Source organism: Cydia amplana, chromosome 21 (genome assembly GCF_948474715.1).
Source record: "Cydia amplana chromosome 21, ilCydAmpl1.1, whole genome shotgun sequence".
Taxonomy (NCBI): domain Eukaryota; kingdom Metazoa; phylum Arthropoda; class Insecta; order Lepidoptera; family Tortricidae; genus Cydia; species Cydia amplana.
The window spans coordinates 12,714,757-12,736,485 of NC_086089.1; the positions used below are offsets into that span (position 1 = coordinate 12,714,757).

The 21,729-nt window shown below is 37.4% G+C and overlaps 1 long non-coding RNA gene across 3 annotated transcripts in view; it reads left to right on the plus strand.

Moving 5' to 3' along the window:
* The window catches only part of LOC134657984 (uncharacterized), an 88,009-nt gene extending 80,917 nt beyond the window's left edge, over positions 1-7,092 (plus strand). For all 3 annotated transcript variants that reach the window (XR_010097665.1, XR_010097664.1, XR_010097663.1), the window contains exon 2: positions 6,801-7,092. This is a non-coding gene — a long non-coding RNA (uncharacterized LOC134657984). The remainder of the gene's footprint in view (positions 1-6,800) is intronic.
* Positions 7,093-21,729: the final 14,637 nt, after the last annotated feature.

Genomic DNA, 21,729 nt, shown 5'->3' on the forward strand with positions numbered 1-21,729 from the left:
TTAGATATCGTCTGATCCGGCAGCGTAGCCAACGTGCCAATCGCTTACGCTCCGTAGTAGAGATGGGTAGGGGTGGAAAATACTGAGTATTTACTCGGTATTTACTCAAAGCACCCGATAAATACCCGTATTTACTCATTTAGGTGGGTAAAATATTCAAAAAGTGAGATTTAAGAACAAAATTGTCTTTTATTGAAAAGTGCTAACGTGTCTTAATTTTAACAATATCTCTAAAATAAAAAGCATATAGGACGCGTAATTTAGGAAAAGAAGGTAATTATTAGTGAGAGGCAATTTGTGATAATGCATAGTTAACAATTTTGTTTTAAATAAGAAGGTATTTACTTTAAAAATATGGTACTTAAATTCTATCGATGTTCTAGATAACTGCACGACGCGCAAAAGTGCGTGTTTACGCGGCACTTACGACCTTTTATTAAGGATGTTTTAACTCAACCGATGATGTTCAAAATATTGTTTTTTGTACTCTATTATACGGCTAATCTCCCGATATGTTTTCATATTTTTTCTGAACTTTGGTTCTAACTTCTAAAGTTATAGAGAGATAAACATTATTTTGGCCTTTAGAAACGGTTTTTTTTTTCAGAAAAAAAAAAACATTGTGACAATTAGTTACATGTATGGAGTGCCCCTCTTAAAAATAAATTTCTTACAATTTTGAGTTCTTAATCCAGTAGCGGCTTACAAAATACACCTATATTTTCAAATTTATATGCCCCTTTCAGCACTCTAAACAGTTTATACCCACCAATTTGGGTATAAACGAGTAAATACGGGTATATTGAGTAAATACTGAGTATTTACTCGGTATTTACCCGTGAGTATTTACTCACTGCCCATGTCTACTCCGTAGCGATCGAAACGCAACTGTCATGTCATTGTCGCACTAATATGGAAGAGTGATAGAGAGGCACAAAAAAAGCGTTTTGTCGTCGAAGCGATAGCGATTGTTAGCTTGGCTAGGCCGGCCGTTTACTTTTGATGCTGTAGCCCTAGCATATGATACACGAGCGTTTTCCAAAAAAAGTGTACATTTCATTCATGTCTTCAAAATATTGACTTCTTGGGCTCATTTTACTCGGAATCATTTGTACATTCACGCCTCATACATAAAAAAATGTGTCCAAAAATTTCCTTTCCTGATCGTCACATTCTTGTATGAATTTTTTTTTATTTGTATGAACGTGACGCACTGGAAAAAAAAAATTTCATATAAAATTTTGGGACACATTTTTTCATGTATGAGGTGAATGTACAAATGATTCTGAGTAAGATGAGCCCAAGAAGTCAATATTTTGAAGACATGAATGACATGTACACTTTTTTTGGAAAACGCTCACACGTGGGTACGCTACACGTGTGAAAGTAACATTCTCATTAGACGCAGCCCTGCAGCTTAATTAAAAAGATTAGCCCCATCATTAAAACAATAGGGCTGATCCTAACAAGTTACTGAGGAATACTGGCAACACTGGCCAAGTAAACATACTAACTTGAGCTCTCGCGATTTTTAATTTGTAAAAAATAATAAATACGTACTCAGACTGCTATGATGTAAACAATAGGTTATAAGTGCAATCAACCACCGAAGACACATTGTTTGGAAGCACAATATGCAACATTTCAAGACTTAAGAACTTGGTAAGAGAGAATTTTGACCGTTTTGAATTCAAAAATCACCACAAACATAAAATATACCGTTATAAATAACGGCACATTGCACACCGTGTACAGCTGATTGACATTAACATCTGACACCAAACGTCAACTGTCAAATAGCGGTCCGAATTGGACTCGTGAACTTCGGTCCGTATTGGACATATGGTACGTTCGGAAATCATAACCAACTAATACATTATAAGCCACAGTGCCATTCAATTTGATTTCGTTGTTTGTCAACACGGAAAATTAACAAAGATGAATTGTCTAGCATGCGACGAGCCAATAAACGACTCAGAAGCCTTAAAATGTGTAACGTGTAAAGATACATACCATTTTAGATGTCTTAATATAACAACGGCTACTTTTATGGCCAATAACTACTTAATTCAAAAAACTTGGCATTGCCCTCGCTGCACAAACGTTACATCCAGGCGCAAGAACGATGACACCCCAGTTCGCTCGTACCTAGAAAACTCATTATTAGATATGTCGGTCGAAGACTCCCAACATGAACAGACTACACCAGGAAACACAAACATAACATATCACAATCCCCAACAAAACAGCCTAGAAAGAAGCCAAAATCACGTGACTCTAGAACAGATAGGCCAACTTTTGGATAAAAAATTACAAGAAAATAATACACACTTATTATCTCATGTCGAACGTCTCATTCAGGCAGGGATCAAGACGGCTATTGTAACGATGAACCGGGAGTTTAATCAAAAGTTTACTGAAATTTCTGCCCAACAAGAAACTTTAAGTAATGGCCTTTACGACGCGAAAAAGAGTATAAATTCCCTAGAGCAAGAGAACCAAAAACTGAAATCGGAATTGCTAGAAATACAAGATAAGATAAACGCCATCAATCGACAGAATAGCGAAGAATACGAAAAAAGTATTGTCCTATATGGACTTGATGAATGGCAGAGTGAAACTGAAGCTGACTTATACCCTCGACTGAGTCACATGTTCCACGACATACTCAATATCGACATTAATGGCTTTATTGAAACTGCTAGAAGACTCGGCAAAAAAGGACACCGCCGTCCAATAGCAATCGAACTGATAAGTAAAAGAATGAAAAAATATATACTTGACAACGCATACAGCTTTAAAAATACTGGCTACGCCGTATCTAGACACCTAGATAGCCAGTCACTACAACAGAGGAAAACACAGAGAGAGTACCTTTATAACGCCAGAAAAGAAGGAAAACGGGCCTATATTAAAAACAATCGCCTATTTATAAACGGAGAGGAAATTATAATATCACCAGTAAAAAGTAATAACACCATACGCAAAGCCAACGCGACTAACGCAGCAAACCCAACTATAGGATCAATTTCGGCGCCAATACTTTGCACAGAACAAACTAAAACAATACATTCTGTAAATCAGGAAAAGGAAGACATTGGACATTGTTTTCGTACCTAAAAACGACCTAACAATTCTTTTTCAGAATGTGCAAAGTCTGAAAAATAAAACCCACATAATCGAATCATTTCTATGTAATAAAAATATCCGAGCATTATGCTTATCGGAAACATGGATAACAGAACACCAGCAGGATCTAGTCTCAATAAACGGATACAGGTTTGCCGCAGGTTACTACAGACGCGAGTGCCAAGGGGGTGGAGTGGCGATCCTGCTTCAGGAAGATTTAAACTATATAGAAAGAACTGACATTTCTGAATTATCTAAGGAATGTGTTATTGAATGTTGTGCTTTGGAAATACCCGTATATAATGTAATTCTAATAAATATATATAGACCTGATCGAGACATTACAGTATTCTATGAAACACTTAACAAAATCTTACAAAAAATTAAACCGAGAGATAGGAAGAAGTGTATAATTATTGGAGGAGACTTTAATATAAATATGTTAACTCATTCTAGAATATCCCAAAATCTTGTAGACTTGATGCTCTCATTTAATTTGACTTTAATTACAAAAGAACCTACTAGAATTACAAACAAAACATCGACATGCATTGACTTAATTTTTACAAACTCGTTAAAAAACACCTCTGTAACAATTGAAGAACACGGAATATCAGACCACAAAAGTTTATTATACAGTCAACAAATATTTAACCCAATCACTAGAACAAATAAAAAGTGGTATAGCTTAAAAAGAATATTTAATGAAAGAAACATGGAAAGTTTTAAGGTCGCGCTACAAAATATTAAATGGTGGGACATAATCTCTCCGAATAAGACATTAAATGAAAATTATGATAACTTTGAAAATACGTTACTAGAAACACTAAACAAGTACATTCCTAAAAGACGAATCCGAGTGGGAAATACAAATACCAAAACGTGGCTGACCCCCGGGCTAAAAAAATCGTGTAAACACAAACGACAATTAAAAATATTGGTGAATCAGTCACAAAATGAAGTTTTAAATAGGCACCATAAAGTATATTCAAAAATGCTTAAAAAATGTGTAAATTTATCAAAAAGACTCAATTTTATAAGTCAAATGAATCGGTCATCAAATAAAACGAGGACAATGTGGAAAGTTATTAAGGAAATAACAAACAAAAGAGGAAATAGTTCACATAATAAAAATCTTACACTAAATATAGAAAACCAGCTGACAGTTTCTCCCGATAAAATTGCAAACTCTTTCAATAAATACTTTGCCACTGTAGGAGATTCGTCTTGTTCGCATGTTAAGCCTAGCGGTAGGCCGACACAGAATCCTCAAATAAACTCGATGTATCTAAGCCCCGTTACGGAACGAGAGGTATCAAATATCATACAGAACCTTAAAAATAAACGTAGTTTTGGGATAGACGAAATACCGTCCATACTAATTAAACTATGCAAAGACGAGTTGGTACCGCCCTTAACCGAACTAATTAATCTATCATTTAATGAAGGTAGTTTTCCGGAAAAACTCAAAACCGCCAAAATAAGACCGGTTTTCAAAAAAGGAGGTAAAAATACCGAACTCACGCAGTATAGACCAATAGCTCTATTATCGGCAATGTCAAAAGTTTTCGAGAAAGCAATGTCGAACCGTCTTTACAAGTACCTAGAAAAAAATAATATCTTAGACAAAAATCAATATGGCTTCAGGAAAAAACGTACGACTAGTCTAGCCGTATATAATTACGTCCAAGCAATACTTGACCATATAAATAATAAAAATTACGCTGTCGGTATTTTGCTAGACATGTCAAAAGCGTACGACAGAGTGCGCCATGATATACTCTTAAATAAATTGTATGATTCCGGAATTCGGGGAAACGCTCACAAATGGTTTAAATCGTATTTAGAAAACCGTAGACAATATGTACAAATAGATCATTATAATGAAAGCTTAAAAGAAGTGCAAAATATTCAATCGGAAATCTGTTACGCTAGAGGTTCAATACCACAGGGTAGTGTGTTGGGATGCATACTATTCCTGATATATATCAATGGGTTGCCTAAAGCATTAGACACGACGTGTGTAATGTTCGCGGATGATGTGTCTCTGATCTTTAAAAGTAATAATAGTGACCACTGTAATGTTCAATTAGAAAACACTCTCCTGACAGTAGATAATTGGCTTGTGGATCACAATTTAGAAATTAATTTTAAAAAGACAAAAATTATTCAATTTCGACCATATCAAAAAAGTCCTCTAGATCTTAACTTAACATCAAGTAATGGTCAAATAGAAGAAGTAGAACATTTTACTCTATTAGGCATTACAATAGACACAAACCTAAATTGGAAAATGCACATTATACAAACAAAAACAAAATTGACAAGATTTATCTATGCACTCGGTGTTTTAAAGTCCAATACTAATTATGAAACGGCACTTTCAGCATACTATGCGCACGCATATGCCTGGCTCCGGTACGGAGTAATTTTGTGGGGAGATAGCACAGATGCTGACGACCTGTTCATATTGCAAAAGAAGTGCCTGCGCATTCTCTTAAATATGTGGCATGCAGAACCATGTAGACGTTATTTCAAAGAGTATAAATTTCTCACCCTTCCATCCATTTATATTTTAGAGGTTGGCATGTTCGTCAGGGAGCACATGCACCTTTTCCGCCAAATAAAAGATGCCCCAAATAGAAGAATGGCAACTCGGCATGAAAACAGACTAGGCCTGCCGAAATCAAATTTAATGATGCATAGAAACAGCCCACATGTTAGGTTTATATATATCTATAACAAAATCCCGGAAAGTATAAAGGTCGAGGGCAAACACCACATATTTAAACATAAATTAAAGAACCTGCTTACAGAAAAAGCGTATTACTCTGTTGATGACTTTTTAAATGAAAATAACTTGACTTTTTAAATGAAAATAATTTGACATGGTAATAATAATTATTATATTTAATTGTATAATCTTAATTTATAGTCCGACTTTATTTCCTATTGTATTATTTTTGGAAGTGATATTTGAAATTTTATATACCTAACTTGACATGAAATATGATCTAGATGTAAGTGATTTTAAAATGTAAGTGCAATGTTTCTAAAAATATAAATAATAAATATAATATAATGTATAAAATTAGGAATATTAGATATGAGTTTATAAAATTTTTGGGATTATTGTAAATTAAAATATGTATGACATTGCAATGCCCTGCCAGGGCCCATATGACTCTAAATGTACCTAGTTATAAGATCTGTACTACACTATGGTTGCAATAAATAAATGACTAAATGACTAAATGACTAAATGACTAAAGTTTTGGGAAGCTAATGAGTGTGCACGTTAAATAAAATAAGTAAAGTAATTATAATTTAAAAACATCAAATATAATGATAGATTACATAAAATCGATTTGTTTTTTAACAAGCTTTTATTAGGGCGACCTGGGGGCCGATTTTTGAATTTCGATCGCTCGATTATGTCACTCGAAAATCGGTGGAAAACGGCGAAATGGTAATTTTTGAAATTCGAGCGATAGAAATTGGGAATCTAGTGGTATTGACCACTCGTTTTCAATTCTATTAGTAGAATTTACATGCCTAGTAGTGGAGATATTACTGAACGAAATACACGAAATCGAGCGGTCGAATTTCAAAAAGCGGCCAAGTGCGAGTCGGACTCGCCCATGAAGGGTTCCGTATTTAGGGGATTTAAGACGTATTAAAAAAAAACTACTTACTAGATCTCGTTCAAACCAATTTTCGGTGGAAGTTTGCATGGTAATGTACATCATATATTTTTTTTAGTTTTATCATTCTCTTATTTTAGAAGTTACAGGGGGGGGGGGACACACATTTTACCACTTTGGAAGTGTCTCTCGCCCAAACTATTCAGTTTAGAAAAAAATGATATTAGAAACCTCAATATCATTTTTGAAGACCTATCCATAGATACCCCACACGTATGGGTTTGATGAAATTTTTTTTTTGAGTTTCAGTTCTAAGTATGGGGAACCCCAAAAATTTATTGTTTTTTTTTTCTATTTTTGTGTAAAAATCCTAATGCGGTTCATAGAATACATCTACTTACCAAGTTTCAACAGTATAGTTCTTATAGTTTCGGAATAAAGTGGCTGTGACATACGGACGGACAGACAGACGGACAGACAGACAGACAGACAGACATGACGAATCCATAAGGGTTCCGTTTTTTGCCATTTGGCTACGGAACCCTAAAAATCGGTCCCCTGTATGTAACTATATGTAATGGAATCTAAGGTAGGTAACTAATTTAAAACCATCTTCCAAGGATCGTAATAGCGTCATGAAAATTGGCAGCTGTACATAGTTCTGATGACAATACAATAATATGGTACTGTCGAACTGATCTGATGATGGAGACAGGAGGTGGCCATAGGAACTCTGTGATGAAACAACGCAACCTAATTGTGTTTGGGGTTTTTAGAATTGTCTCGATGAGTTAAAGTTGTCTGTCGTAAGAAAAGTACAGTCAGCGATAAAAGCTTGTACCAAAAATGAAAATTTTGCCAAAAACTTTTTTATGATATAGGAGGCAAACAAGTAGACGAATCGCCTGTATAGAGGAAATGGGGTGGATTACAATCAAAGCTATTGGTTGATTGCTACACATCTCTATTCTCCACCTCGGTGGAAAGGCAGCCTTAGCCTAAACAAATTCAATAGAATTAGACTAAGATAAGTCTGCAACGATTTTGATAGCCTGCGCAGTGCAACCAGGGTGCAAGTGTTATTTTAAACGTCAAACTTCTATGAAATCATGGTCGAAGGCTTCAGTGCTTCATAGTTACGCCTACTACATAGTTATAGTCTGTCAAGCTGGATATGTCAGGAGCAATGTAAAGCCAACTAAAGTATGGTATCCTTAGGAAGTTAGGAAACGAACAAAAAGCAGCAATGTACATCGAACAACGATGAAATATAGACATAACAGTTCCACAGATAAGATATAAATGACACGCGATTTTCTAACAATTCAAACGTAGTGTTGCTAGCCCGCGATTTTTCTGCCGCCTTTTTCTACTGACAAGATTTGCTTGACCAACTATATTAATACATCATTGAAGAAATTTGGCCAGCTAATATGATTAGAATCGAACTTCACTTACAGCATAGAGAAATATATCAGTTTTGGTACCAAAAAGGCTATTATTTTCAGTGTTGACATCTAGCAGCGAGTAGCGGAATTATCAGTACTGCTACTTGACAATAGATGTAGCACCGACCGGAAAGACTTACGGCCATATTCGAACTTTAAGATACGTCAAATACTAGAGATTGAAACGATATGGAATGGATATGTCAGTGTCAAAAAAGTGACAAAAGTGACGTTTCTTCAAACAAAACGCGTCACTTTTGACACTTGTTTGACACTGACATATCCAATCCATATCGTTACAATCTCTAGTATTTGACGTATCTTAAGGTTCGAATATGGCTGTTATGCTCTACAACATATGACTTTCTTTGGCAATCTATGTATTTTTTTCTCTATATGCTTACAGGTAAGTTCGTTTGATTCCTAGTTACGTGTACCATCGCCCACACTGTTAACTGTACATGGGTGGATCTTATGCCTTTAGTAATAATGTCCACCGATGTACAGTGAGTGTTGCTGTACAGAGAGAACTTTAGAGACACCCCGAGAGATGACGCTGTACCATCCGCAATCTAGCCAACGATATGTCGAGCTAGACTAATATATTGATACGACTGACCGTTGAAGGCACCGGATAGAAATGCTGTAATTATGTGGCAAACAATTTTTGTAAACCAGTGTTCGATTTGAGACGCTGGTTGGCCTGGTCATAGAGAAAAAAATAGATAGAGTGCTCACTCCATACGTCAGTTTTAGTACCAAAAAGACTATAGCATCGAGTAGCGGAACTATCAGTACTGCTACTTGACAATAGATGTAGCACCGACCGGAAAGCAGCATATGCTGTTGAGATAAGACGTGGATAAGACTTTCCGGTCGGTGCTACATCTATTGTCAAGTCGCAGTACTGATAGTTCCGCTACTCGATGCTAGATGTAGACACTGAAATTAATAGTCTGAACTGATGTATGGAGTGAGCACTCTTGTCTTACTACATTTCTCTATGGCCTGGTCGATTATTATTATAGCCTCTCTACACGATAGCCCAGCGCTGGACATCATAGACAGCGCTTTAAGTGGAGTCCAGACGAGACAATTTTTCGCCAATCTGATGAAATTGTCTGATCGAATCAGAACGCAAACGCCAATTTGATTCCCCTATCAAATCAGCAGGTGCGGACACAAAAATGCCAATTTTCGAAGTTAGTATCTATGGAATGCAAATTGGTGATTAAATTGTGTATACAATTATGAATCATTAGTATACGATTATTTACATTCTTCTGCTTTCATAAGTAATAGTTACTGATTTTTATAAAGCGTTTTTCAATTAAAAGACACGTCAAGATCGCGTAGTCTTTTTCTAATGCTAAAAAACGAACTATAACACTATATTTTTTTTTACACTGCAATTTACTTGTACAGAAATAATTCCAAAGACACGCCGAGAGATGGCGCTGTACAGTCCGCAAACTAGCGAACGATGTGCCGACGTACATTCTATAAGACATACTCCAAGACAATATTATGATGTTGAATCTGTCAAAATGTGACAAAATATCAAATTTTTAAAGACCGGTGTCCGACTTGAGATGCTGGTTTATTATCAGGGTGAGGTTGAGGCTGACTTGGGGTCCCCATATCCAGTCGACCTGCGACAGACTGGCCTCAGCCTGCTATGCACTGTCCAGGTTAGCACCCAGTCTAACTGCTGAAAATCTCAAAACAGCGTATTACGGATATTTCCATTCGATCCTTACACATGGTGTAGAGCTCTGGGCCACAGCCGCTGAACGTGATAGGGTATTTAGGATGCAGAAACGTGCTGTCCGCATAATCGACGGTAAACCCCCTGACCACCCAGCAAAAATGCTATTTAAAAAGCATAAAATATTAACTTTACCTTGTATATTTGTCCTGTCGGCGTGTATGTACGTCAGAGCAAATATACATACGTATAAAACTAATCCATCTATACGTACTTGTGACCGGCCGCCCCGCAGGTCTCCCCTACTGGTTGCTCCGAGTTGCCGACTCGCTAAGTCGCGACGGTCGCTTGGTGTAATCGGACCAAAGCTGTACAATTCACTCCCGTCTACATTAAAGGACTCGAATAGTGACTCGATTTTCAAAAATAATCTTAAATTATTGCTTATTGAACACGCATGCTACTCAATTGATGAGTTCATGTGTATAACCTTAACCAAAGATCATTGACCCAACACTGCGAAACGAAAATTATAATTGTATGTTATTGTTATTTTATATTGAACTATAATTATTTTATTACTTGTATAATTTGTATTTATAATATTTAAAACCTTCGCGTTTTGAACACATATTAACTCACATTTATAGACGGGTCTAACGCGAAATTTATTCAATTACCTTTATATACCGACGTTTCGACACAGGTTTCACTGGTCATGGTCGCGGCCAACTAAAGTCTCAGCAAAATGTCAAAACAGAGATTTGTGCAACTACCCGACGAAAAGTGTATGAAAAACTCGACTTTTCGTCGGGTAGTTGCACAAATCTCTGTTTTGACATTTTGCTGAGACTTTAGTTGGCCGCGACCATGACCAGTGAAACCTGTGTCGAAACGTCGGTATATAAAGGTAATTGAATAAATTTCGCGTTAGACCCGTCTATAAATGTGAGTTAATTTGTATTTACTTAATTTTGACTTGTAAAATGTACTTTTATTTTTACCAATAAAAATCAGTATTCAGTATTCAGTATTCAGTAGGTGAGAAGAAACCCTGCGTAGGGGGCGCCACTACCACAATGCGTCACAATCTGAGGGTCTACCGCAAACGAGAGAGTCGAAATTCGAAATTTTGTTATCTAACCTCTCTATCACTCTTGCATATTCCAACGATAAAGAGGCAGATAGCTGTTTCGATTTTCGCGTTTCCCGGTGGGCCCTTTGTAAACAAACGGCCTTGATGTACCAATGTCTTATTTCATTGTCTGTGAAAACTTGTCAAAAAAACCGGCCAAGTGCGAGTCGGACTCGCGCACGGAGGGTTCCGCACCATCAACAAAAAATAGAGCAAAACAAGCAAAAAAACGGTCACCCATCCAAGTACTGACCCCGCCCGACGTTGCTTAACTTCGGTCAAAAATCACGTAACGTGATTCACGTTTGTTGTATGGGAGCCCCACTTAAATCTTTAGTTTATTCTGTTTTTATTAGTATTTGTTGTTGTAGCGGCAACAGAAATACATCATCTGTGAAAATTTCAACTGTCTAGCTATCACGGTTCGTGAGATACAGCCTGGTAACAGACGGACGGACGGACGGACAGCGGAGTCTTAGTAATAGGGTCCCGTTTTTACCCTTTGGGTACGGAACCCTAAAAACAGTTTAAGGCATAGGATGTAGGTGTTATAAGTTACCTACTCTATGGTTTACGATGGGTGCTAGTGCTGCACTCTGGCGGCAGAACATTGCAGTAATGACCCCTATTCATGAAATAGAATTATAGTTAGACCAAAATAAGTCTGCAACTTCTATGAAGTATAAATAACACTTGCACTGCGTATGCTATCAAAATCGTTGCAGACTTTTCTTGGTCTAACTCTACCTATACCAGGCGTGGCTCACTCCGCGATTTCGTCGCTTTGCGACAGGTAGCTACAAGTACATCCGTTCCACACCAATTTTGGTGGCTAGCCATAAGCCGCGCGTGGCGCTGTCGCCACCTAGCGGCCATATCTGTCCTGGACGCGTTTTGTTAGAGAGTGAGTCTTCTGTACCTAGTACTATTATTTATTCTATGCCTATACCTAATAAACCTATTTAATTAATCTGCGAGTGAAAGGATAACATATACTAATCTATGGTCAAAGGGTCTATCTCCGTATTCGTAAATAGGAATTCGTTTTCTAAACTTAATATTGAAAATAAAACCTGGTCATTCTTGGGCTCATTCTACGGATTTCCATTTGCTACGATCCTGACATATGTACCTCTTTCGCTTCCGTTACTTTCATAACATTCCCTGTTAATCTCTTAAATATAAATGGCTGCGTTCAGATATTTGTGAACACCTTGACCGCTCCGATATATCTGATGGCGACTTCTGTTAAATTGCCGACTGTAGTAGAAGACTAAAGTCTAATCGCGGTGCAAAATGCAAATGCTGTACATAATAGCACGCCTGAGGCAACCAGTCGCATTACAACTTTTATAATCGTGATCTTGACTTGATATTTAGTTTGTCAAAGGACTGTCTGCCGTATTCGAACTTCAAGATATTCACAAGAGACGACACGTATTAGATCCATTCTAGATACGTTATAGTTTAGATTTCAACTAGTTCTCTTTTGCAGCTCAATTCAGGCAACCAATGTCACTTTTACGTTAGATAGAGTTAGACTTAGATTCTGTTAGATGTGAATTGGATCTCTAAGTCATATCTTATGGAAATCGTTCAAGAGTATCTCCAGAATCGCGGAAATGTCAAATTTGACAGGTTAGATCCTAAAAATATGGTTATCGTATCTTGGTGATGTCTAAAAGATATCTTATAGATATCTATTTCAAAATCCGAATCAGTTTGTAAGACTATATCAAATCACGATTATATTTTTAAAGTGGGAATGCGACACGGGCCAATATTGAACTATTGGACTACGAAATTAAATACGGTGCCTGTTTTTGCATTACCTACGAACGTACGGTTAAGGCGCCGTAGTAGGTTCAGTTATATCTTTTTTATTTAAACAAGATGGGGGTCGTCCATTAATTACATCACACAAAATTTCGGTTTTTTTTTAACACACACATACACACACACAATTTAAAGCCTAGTGTGGGGCCACAGGACATTACCAATTGTTAATAAGGTTTTTTCTTTTAAATAAATATTATTCTTATTCTTAGTTCCCATACAAATTGCAGTCGGCTTGCAGTCCGTCTTTATCGGCCCTAATTTGTTTTTCAATTTGACAGAATCATAATATTCTACTGACCAACACGGGTTGCATTTGACAGGTGAAATGTTAGCAGCGGCAAGGCAAGAGTTTTGACAGGCAGGATATTCCGTCCGTTCCCCCAAAAAACAGGCCAAGTGCGAGTCGGACTCGCGCACGAAAGGTTTCGTACCATTACGCAAAAAACGGCAAAAAAAACACGTTTGTTGTATGGGAGCCCCACTTGAATATTTATATTATTTTGTTTTTAGTATTTGTTGTTATATCGGCAGAAATACATTATCTGTGAAAATTTCACGGTTCATGAGATAGTACGTTAGAGAGATATGTAATGCGTTAGTTTTATTTGGTAGTTGCAGTTAGCTGTATTTTATAAGGGTGTCATTTTGAATCCCTAACAACGTTTGTCCTAAAGTCACTTGCCCTAACTGGTTTGTCCTAAAATGGGCACATGCCTTAACGATCAATTGTCATAACGATTACTTTCCATAATGTAAGGTTCTGAAAAATGGTTAGGTTTTAGAACTTGCTGCCACAAAAGTGGGTTAGGTTAGGGTTAGAACTGCGACCCTCGCAAAAAAGAAAATTAGCTTAATAACATTAGGATAAGCATTCAATAATTAGGGAAACCAAAATTAGGGTTTTTAGTGTTAGGACAACTGATCATTATGACAAACGATATTAGGGAATGCAAAGATAGGAGAAAATACTTTAGGGAGTCAGATATAGATCCATTTTATAATTGTTGATGTGTTATTATTATTTTTTGCTTGTATGTAAATTCAATGTTGACGTGTAAAAGTGCCCTTGTGGCCTACCTATTTGCTGAATAAATGTTGAAGTTTGAGAAAGCCTGGTGACAGACAGACGGACAGCTGAGTCTTAGTATTCTTAGTAATAGGGTCCCGTTTTTACCCTTTGGGTACGGAACTCTAAAAACCTTCTAGAATCTAGATCTATCAAACTTATAACATAGACTTTCGTTCTGGCGTCCGACGGGATTTGAACTAAATAATTCATTGGATCCTGTGTGTGTCGGATTAGGGGATTAAATAGAGCAGCATAGCATACAGGATACTTCTAACTTTTAGTTTGGTTGGAACAGACAGTTTCCGCTAAATTTTGATTTAAACTGGGCGACACATGGCCGCTTCTTCATACAAATTATTTATTTTATGTATGGACTATTTGTTTACTTATTGTTACGTTCTATTTATTTATTTATTTTATTCTTATACTTATTTATATTTAAGTACATTTTGTAATAATTTGTATTCAAAATGTAACTGTTGTACATTTAGCAATAAGGTCGTTTTCATCTGAAAATCCCGACCTTGCCGACCGCTGCTCTAATGGATAGATAGCCACAAATATTTCTTAATAATAATAAATTATTCGCTAGTCTTTCAATAGTGTTTAACTGTTTACAACTACTCACCGAGAGATGGCGCTGTACCGTCCGCAAAGTAGCGAACGATGTGTCGACGTAGCTTCTACAAGTTATTAGAAATGTTATCGTAAGCCCATTCAAGAAAAGAGTATTAGTACTCCCTGTTTTTGTAATTAAGTGTCCGTGTACCGACCGACACTGGTTAGAATTAATTAAAATGTAAACTCAAAGAACAAATCAAATGCGACGTTATCTATGAATAGGGACCTTATTGTCGATGGCGGTTACGCCATTATTAACGATGCTCCGATATAAATACAATGCCGCGCGACGCTGTGTGGCGTAAGCGCCATCGACAATAAGGTCCCTTTTCATAGATAATGCCCCGTATAAATTATAAACTGTAATAGATGTCAATGTCATATATTATAGAAAAACCGGCCAAGTGCGAGTCGGATTCGCGCACGGAGGGTTCCGCACCATCAACAAGAAATAGAGCAAAACAAGCAAAAAAACGGTCACCCATCCAAGTACTGACCCCGCCCGACGTTGCTTAACCCATTCAGGGCCAGCGACTCAGCGTATGGGTCATGCTCAAACAGTTCCGCAGGGCCAGTGACTCACATGTGAGTCCTGAATAAATTCTGATTTAAACTTAAACGAAACGTAATTTGATGTAATAACGTAAGTAACATATAAGCTTAACAATCATTTCTATAAGGCATATTAGGATAAAAATTATAAACACGTTTTTTTTAATGAAAACAGGGTCTCGAATATTCAAGTTTGGTTTACTATCAGTGCAATATAGTAAATATACTGAAATTCTAGATACATAATGCGATGCAAGCAAACAGAAAAATCTATATTGAAAAAATACAAAAAATATATATATTTCAGAAGTTATTGACAGGGCTCAAGGTATGGGTCACCGTGGCCTGGCGCTACTTATAAAAACTGCTAATGTTTCCGTAGCAGGCTAAAATAAACTTTATTGGCTGGTTTTAAAGCTTATTTCATGTTGAAGCTGTTTGATATTGTACCATTTTACAACTGATTACTGTTTGGATGATGGTAAGCAAGGACCATAAATGGTAAGCAACAATTTGTAGGAACCAAGCCGTAGTATAATAATATTTTGTTTTGTATGAGGGGTAAGGCAACGAGGATTTTTTCCCATTGTACTTTTATGTCATAATATTTGGTGATTGTTGTATTGTATCTTAGGCAATTACCTACTAACAATGATGTTAAAGTTAATTTTTTTTTCGTTTCAATATAGAACAAGGCGATTGAAACAGTCACCACTAACTAATATGTATTGTATAACAAATAGTTTGTGACAAATATTTACAAGTTTTTTCAAACATCGTGGTTTCTACGGCAGATTAGAAAGTAAGTACTATAATACATTTTAAGTTCTCTATTGTTACTAATATAATGGCGTTTACCAAAACAAAGATAATGACCGACCAGGTGTAAGCGTATCGGACACACTTGGACAATAAACAAGGAATGCATCCGAACGGCGGCGGCGGTATTATCTTTCATGTGGTATTTGTCACAAGAGTTCAAGATGTGATTCATCCCATCCCCCCAAAGATTTGCCCCAAAAAACAACAACAAAAAACACGGCAAGTTAAATAGAATCAGACTAAGCTAAGTTGGCAGCAATTTTGATAGCACAGGCTGAGTACCTAAGTGTAATTTAAATGTCATACTTATATGAAATTATGACATTTAAATTAACACTTGCACAGGCTGGGCTATAAAATTTGCTACCAACTTAGCTTGGTCAGACATTAAACGCTTGTAGAAAGTAAAAATATTCACTCCTACAAACTGCAATAATTTAATTTTTTTGATAGGCACAGAAAATCGGTGGTTAGTAAAAATGTTGCATAATGCTGTCCAACTGGCCGGCTTCATAAGCGGCGATTTATTTACCGTTCGCGCCAGGCTCGAGACCCATAAGCTGAGTCATGCGTTTTAGCTAAAAACGATTTGTATGGTGGCCTGGCGTATTGTGTACGCTCGGCGGTTCGTGGCCATGAATGGGTTAACTTCGGCCAAAAATCACGTTTGTTGTATGGGAGCCCCACTTAAATCTTTATTTTATTCTGTTTTTAGTATTTGTTGTTATAGCGGCAACAGAAATACATCATCTGTGAAAATTTCAACTGTCTAGCTATCACGGTTCGTGAGATACAGCCTGGTGACAGACGGACGGACGGACGGACAGCGGAGTCTTAGTAATAGGGTCCCGTTTTTCAACTTTTTTTAGAACGCCATATGACTAACCCATCGTCTAATGAGCGTTTCTAAAATAAATATTAAAAACCTGATTCTTTCAAATCTGAACGTTCTTGAGCCCAGAATCGACAGCATTCTCCATCTCAAAAAGATTTCCCAAAATGTCCATTCCATTACGTCACGTTTTAGTATGAAATTTTTTTTAACTTGTATGTGCTTGACGTAGTGGAAGTAGTGGAACGTACAATTTTTTGGGACATTTTATTTTATCATCAGAATTGAATATGCTAGTGATTCTGAGTTGAAAGAACCCAAATGCACCAGTATCTGTGAGAATCAGGTTTTCGATATTTATTTTAGAAAACGTCCAGCTACATCGTCCAGACGAGACAATTTTTCGCCCATCTGATGAAATTGTCTATCGAATCAGGCCGTGCGGACGCAAACGCCAATTTGATTCCCCGATCAAATCAGCAGGTGCGGACACAAAAATGCCAATTTTTGAAGTTATTATCTATGGAATCCAAATTGGTGATTAAATTGTGTACGTGTGGACGCTAGAGATTGGCGCCAATTATTTTCCAGATCAAATCGGTCGATTTGCCCAGCTCGTCTGGACTCTACTTTTCACTGATATGTGTTAAAATAGGAGGTATTGCTGCAATGTTCTGCCGCCAGAGTGCAGCACTAGCACCCATAGTAAACCATAGAGTAACTTATACATACTGTGGCTTCAACTGTTATTGTCTAGTTTTCACAGACAATCAAATATGCCTTGATACATCAAAGCGGTTAGTTTACAAAGGGCTACCGGGAAACGCGAAAGTCGAAACTCTGCTATCTGCCCCTTTATCGCTCGAATATGCAAGAGTGATAGAGAGGTTAGACGTTTGCGGTAGACCGATGGCTCCGATTGTTAGCATAGAGTAACTTACGGGGTCCCGTTGTTTCCCATAAAGTTTTAAGTCATAATTTATTGTTTGTCATATTATCATTAGTCATAAAACTGAAACCGTTAACATTTCAGGATTTTCGTTAGGTTATCCTATAGCACAGAATAAATAATAGTACTAAGTACAGAAGACTCACTCTCTAACAAAACGCGTCTGTTACGATCAGCACAGATATGGCCGCTAGGTGGCGACAGCGCCACGCGCGGCTTATGGCTTTCCCCAAAATTGGTGTGGAACGGATGTACTTTTAGCTACCTGTAGCAAAGCGACGAGATCGCGGAGTGAGACACGCCTGCCTATAGATAGGTTAGGTTAGGTTTGTTTTATGGCAATCTTGAAAAGCGACGCGTTTCTGAACCAAATGAATTATGAGTAACGAAAATGCGGGCAAACAATACATTATGGCTTAAAACTATTTGGCAAACAATAGAGACCCGTAACTTATATATACTGAGAATTGTTAGTAATAATAGTAATTGTGGTATTGGCGCCCCCTACACAGAGTTTCGCGTAATATTCCCTTTTCCTCAACCTGATAATGATAAACCAGCTTCTCAAGTCGGACACTGGTCTTTAAAAATTATTAATTTTGTCACTATGTTGAGATTCAACATCCTAATTTTGTCTTGGAGTATATCTTACAGAATCTACGTCGGCACATGGTTCACTAGTTTGCGGACGGTACAGCGCCATCTCTCGGACTGCTAAGACAATAGCGGCGGTAATAGAATATTTGACATAATATATTCAAATCAGCAAAATCAATTTCTTTTTTTAAACTGTCAAAACGATTTTGCTACTATGGAAATTATATGAAACACTAGCATGTGACGTCACAATCAAATTTCCTACTCTTGGTTTTATACGGGTTTTAAAATAGAAATTGTGTCTAAAAATAACTGCTGTCTACGTTTCTCCATTACTCCATTGCTAAATATCAAACGGTGTCGCCAGCGCCATCTACACGAGTATAGGCCAAAGGTGCGGCGCCATCTATACGAGCATAAATTTTGCTTGATTTTCGAGAGATGTTTTTGACGTGAAACGTCTTTAAAAACCCGTAGTAGAGGTGCCGGACCAAAAACAAAGTGTAACGAAAAGTGTTATGGCGCGGTGGCTTATATCTCTGTAACTATAATACCCATATGTATAGTTATAACATCAGTGTATAGAGGAAAGTAGCCTTTACTCGGAAATGCATGTGCCGCTGACATAGATGGCGCTGATTCTACACTAGAATCGACGCAATAGGAGCTAAAATGACCCCTATTTTCAGTGTTAATTTAGTAATTACTCATCAGCCCATTAACCGATGTCGGAAAAATTGGTGTCATTTGATAGATCTTATTCCATTTTAACGAAATATGAGAAAAATAAAACACGCGAAATTATGATAAGCTGCAAAAAGGTAAAACAGTGACAGTTTTTACAGAAATTTCATCACTGGTCTTGTTTGAGGCCACTGTGTGCGAAAATTAAGGCGCAAAACTGACGCAAATTACCTGAAGTAGTAAGATAAAGCAAATACGGTTCTTTACATAAGACTTTTACCCTAGTGACACCTGTTAATCTCCTCAAATAGTTCATTAAAATCTATGGCGAGTTAGTAAGAACACGTAGAACGAACGTATGGCGGCTGCTTGATAATCTCGAGTTCCTATTCCTAATTACTATCTTAGTTGAGTACTTTTTGCTGTATGGGTTAAACAAATTTTAGAAAAGGTCACTTCTGTGGACAATACATTAAAAGGTAACGACTCTGGTACGTATATATATGTCGGGGACGGATGGTCCCGATGGCGGTGGGCGCGTGGGGGTAGTACCTAGATGTATTACTTCACAGCCAAAATAGTAGGTATGCTACCAACGCATGAAATAAACATTCGGACTCATTAACCATACTAGTGCCTACTATATTTCAGTACTAAATGATGAAAAGAACTAATTGCTATTAGAATGTTGACTGGTTAAATTGCAAATAAAAAGATCACATGAAATCGTTCAAATCTTTATTTCAGTCAAACTAAACCGGTTCCAACCCTACACCTCTGACCCGAGAAGATTTAACCCGGCAACAAACTCGGCGGGACACATCTTTTCAAAACAACACATAGTTTCTTTATTTTACAAAAGTAAGCTTATAATGGCACATGAGAAATCAAAATAACACTTGGAATAAAACACTTAGCTAAACGGTTAAAGAACGTAAGAATCTATAAGCTTTCAGAATAATCCTTCAGGTGTAAGCCTTCAGGAACGTAGCGAATTAGGCACGAGCTTGGCTAACGTCCGATCTCTAGCGCGGTCCGATCCAGAAGAAGGAAGCCAGTTCCAGCGGCGGAGCCAACCGCTCCCGCCTCCAATTCAAGTTGGTAAACCTGCCTGACCAGTCTACCAACATAACGACAAAAATGCCCGCTCGTGCCTACGTTCACTCAAGATACTACGTCATCTTGACGTTCCAAAGCCTTCTACCTGTCATTTAGTTCAACAATACGCCAAACATTGCTAATCGATTTTATACAGGCGTCTAACTATGAACTGTAATGCTGCAATACGTCTTTCTGGTGTCTCGCTCCGACACGGCCGTCCTGCGCTACACACGTCCTCGTGTGTGGGTGTACGCATTTGATTCTGTAACAAAACATACAGCACAGTATCTCATCGCTCGGTCATTCCTGACCAACAAATTGGGTCTCACTCAAATTACTATTAAAATCAAACTTTGTTATCAATCAAACCAGAAAAAATAATTGTTCAAAATTACTTTAACAATCCTCAATTCTCAAGTCAAAAATAGTCCATCGAGCAACGACTAAATAAAAATAATCATCAGTAATCATCGCCGCTATCTAACGGATACACTCCAATAATCATCGCCTCCATCTGGCGGATACTCTCAAATTTATGTGAAAACAAAACAATCCCAAACATCAAAAACACAAATCACAACAGCTCTAATTCATTGCTCGACAGTATCACTACTATTGTCGTCAATATCAATTTACGGGGAAATTATCTGACAAAAAAAAATTGGTCATATGTGATCTAAATTTTTGTAAGACATCTTAAAATAAATAACATCCTGAATTGATAGTTCCAATTTTACTCATATGAACACAGTACATAAACGGGAATTCATTTTTAACAAAACAACACCAGTCCTTCGGTGCATTGCCAGTCCTTCGGCAGATACCAGACCCTCGTCAGAAGTAACCATCTCAGCCGCGTAAGTGCTACTCCTCGCAAAGAGCATTCTGCACATAAAAAGCAGACCACGTGCACCTCTTACATGCTCCGGCACTTCTGATGCGGTCACTAAACAATATGCAGTCCATCGAAAGCAAAACAGTATTGCCCAGTCCATCGGGCATGCCTTCAGTCCATCGAAAGCATGACAGTATTGCCCAGTCCATCGGGCGTGCCTTCAGTCTATTGAAAGCAAAACAGTAGTGCCCAGTCCATCGGGCATAATTTCAGTCCTACGAAAGTACAAGCTTTCAGTCCGTCGAAAGCAAAACAATGTTAACAGTGAATTCAAAAAAAAGAAAATAAAAACAGGTCTTTAAATCATGTTACTCAGAACCATTGGTACTATCAGCGTCAACTAATCAACTGAAACTGAACATTACTGATCAAAATCACTAAAGATAGCTTTCTTCTTTAGCTTTAACAACAGAAACTCGCTCAAGACTTCTATGCAGAAGTAAAACATCTCAAAATAATCCCAACGAAATGGGAACTGCTCACCAGCTTAATAAAGTATGATGCACGCGACCAAGTCAAAGGTGGTGGTGGTGAGGTCCAACCCAAGCACGGAGGCTGATTCTTTCCGCTTGCCGTTGCCGTTGCTGCGGCAGATTGCGAGAGACACGATGTGGTTCAACATAGCTGGCTGTTACTGAAATCATCATTTGCACGGTATCAGGTTTATCATGTATGCAGGCTAAACTCAAAAGGTTTATGAAATG